The sequence below is a fragment of the Rhea pennata genome, unplaced genomic scaffold (genome assembly GCF_028389875.1).
Source record: "Rhea pennata isolate bPtePen1 unplaced genomic scaffold, bPtePen1.pri scaffold_51, whole genome shotgun sequence".
In the NCBI taxonomy this organism is placed as follows: domain Eukaryota; kingdom Metazoa; phylum Chordata; class Aves; order Rheiformes; family Rheidae; genus Rhea; species Rhea pennata.
In genome coordinates this window covers 675938-679012 of record NW_026907687.1, presented here as the reverse complement: position 1 = coordinate 679012, position 3075 = coordinate 675938, and positions in this window count along the sequence as shown.

Here is a 3075-nt window from a genome sequence, read left to right as displayed (position 1 = left end):
AAACCTCTCAAGAAGTTAAAGTCAGAAACATTTCCCAAGTTTCTTGGAGAATAACAGGTCCCACTGTGGGCCATTACCAACAAAGGTTCTCTGGGGACTGAATAGAGCAGGAAGTAGGAGGCACTGATTGCAGGTAGGCAGGTAGGCAAAGGCAAAGCCAGGTCAACCTTGATGTGTGTTATCAAGCAGAGTGAGCAGGCACTGACAGCAGCCCCTGGGAAGGCTGATCCTTTCCATCATGCATTGCTCAGGGCTCTTCCTGGGGCTTGTTTGTGGGTGCGGGTGCACAGTGCTGCGTGCAGGACCATGATACAGCACCTCCTGGTCTCCCAGGGAACAAGGAGGCACCAAGGCCACAGTGCTTTATTAAAACAGTGTCTTCTTGACACTCTCAAGTGTCTTCTTGACTTCTCCTCGGTGGCAGTGACACCAGCCACAGCCAAGGGGACAGAGACCTGAGTTCTGTTGGAGGCTTTCAACCATGGCAGTGCCCTCAGCCATCTCCACCTCAGGATGTCCTATGCTTTCCCGTGCCTGCGCTTGTTTCCCTGCAGCCTGTACACACACAGCCATCTTCCCCACCTTGCTCTCACCCTGGGATCTCCCTGCCTCTCCTGATGTCTTCCTGTCCTCACTTGTTTTTCCTTGAAACACAAAGCCAACACCTGACCACAGACACCCTCTGGCTGATCGGCAGCACCACAGCACTACCCTTTGAGTGACATTTTTTTTTCTATAGTCACATCTAAATAAACCCCACAAGCTGCTGTTTGTGTCTTTTTCCGCTTCTCATGCTGTTTCCCACTACCAAGAAAAGCTCCCTCATCTCTGAAACCACCCTTCAAGCAGTCACAGGCTACTGTTCTAATGCCCTTTGCCTCTACTTCACCAGTCTAAAGACACCCAGGTCCCTCAGTCTCTCCTCATGGATGGAATTATTCCTGCCTAGGCCCAGGACTTGACACTTCTCTGGTAAATCTTCATGAGGTATCTGTTGTCTGATTCACCCCAAGTTTCTCAAGATCCTTTGGGACTGAAACTCCTGTTATGTCAAAATATAATAAAAACAACAACAACAAAATGTAACGTGTATGGGAAGCGATCAGAATGGCAAAAGAGACAAACTTATGAAATGGGAAAGCAAAAAGACAAGGAAATTAAAAGTGAAACAAAGTATTGCTCATGGCTGTTTGGGGAATTCCTGCCAAGAAGCCCTGCATCTAAATAATTCTGACTGGAAGAGGACAATAAAGCTGGCCTGCTTCCACTGTCACAGGGTACTTGCATGCTTTCCCTGATATCAACAAGAGAAGGTCAAGAGTGGGAAGATTAATGGACTTCTCCAGGGTAGAAGGGACCTCAGGAGACCCTTAGCCCAGTCACCTTGCTCATAGCAGCATCAGCTCTGGGGCTAGACCATATTGCTCTGCTCTTCATCCAGTCTAGTCTTGGAAACCTCCAAGGGATGAGACTGCACACACAGCCTCTTTGTGCAATCAGTTCCAATGCTTCTCCACAGAGCAAGTGCTTCAGCTGCCAGACTATTTTGAAGGCCCTCAGCCAAATTTGCTCCCAGTTACCAATCTCTTTCTTTCCCTGGGAAGCCAGACCTGGATGCAGTGTTCTAGATGCAGCCTAATGAATCCTGACTAGATGGCAATAATCTTTTCCCTTGACCTCCTGGTTGTGCTCCTGGTCAAACAGCCCATGATGATTTTGGCCTTCCTTGCTGCCAGGGAATGCTACTAGCTCCTGTTTTGCCTCTATTCACCAGAACCTTCAGGTCCTTTCCCACAGAGCTGCTCTCCAGGCATTCTGGCCCCAGCCTGTAACACTGCTGGATGTTGGTTTATTGCAGGTGCAAGACCTGGCATTTGTTCTTGTTGAATTCCCTGAGGTGCCTGACAGCCCATTCCTCCTGCCTGTCCAGGTCCCTCTGAATGGCAGCTCTCAAGCTTATGGCGTCCTCCACCAGCACGTCTCCATTCTGGGATCACCTACAAGCATGATGAGTGTTGCCTGCTTTGTGTTATTAATAAACAGGACAAGTTCCTGGAGAGACCCTGTAGTGCTCCTCTTCTCCCTGGTCTCCAGGAAAAGTACTGCCCATTCACCACTGCCTTCCGAGCCTGACCATCAAAGCAGCTTTTTACCCATCCAGTTCTCTGCTCTTCTAGACTGTAACGTTCTGATGGGCATGCAAGAATACTGTGAGAGACAATGTCAAAAGCCTTGCTAATGTCTAGGAAAAAAACATTTACTCTACTCCATCCACAAATACAGCTCTCTATTCATAGCAGATAGTCAGACTGGTGAGGTACAGTTTCCTGTGGGTAAATGCATTCTAACTATTCCCAGGCATCTTCTCCTTCATATGCCCAGAAATGTGATCTGAGAGGATTCATTCCATAACTTATTCCTCTACAAAGTGAGACTGAGCCACCTGCAGCTCTGTGGGTTGTCATTATGCCCTTATCAGAGGTGGATGTAACATTTCCCTTTCTCCAGACCTTGGGACTTTGCCCCATCGCCACAATCTTCCAAAGATGATAGTGAGTGGCCTTGCAGTGACAGCAGTCGGCTCTCACAGCGTCCTTGTATGCAGCCCATCCAACCCCATTGACTTGTACAGTTTGACTTCTCCCAAGTACATCCCTCACTAACCTCATCCACTGTTAGCTGTTTTTCTCCTCTACAGTCCTGACTCAAGGCACAACAGCCCAGGAGGCCTTGCTTGCAGAAACAGAAGCTAGCAAGGGGTTGAGAACTCAGACCTATCTGCATCTACTGCTACAAGATTCCCTGCCCCATTTAGCCAATCCTACGGGAGCTTTTTCTTCCCTAACACCATTCCTACAATACCGGACAATGTTTCTAAATTCCTCCATTATGGCTTCTCCCTCCTTCTGCTTCTGGTATGCTGCCTTATTGGCCTGGGGAGCTGAAGAGCTGCATCTCATCCTGGGTCCTCCCCTTCAGCCCCAGGTACTGGCCAGTGTCTGCTCCTCTGAAGTCCAGGGTCTGTGCTCTGCTACCAGCCTTCCTCACCTCCCTGAGGATCTGGGAATGCATATT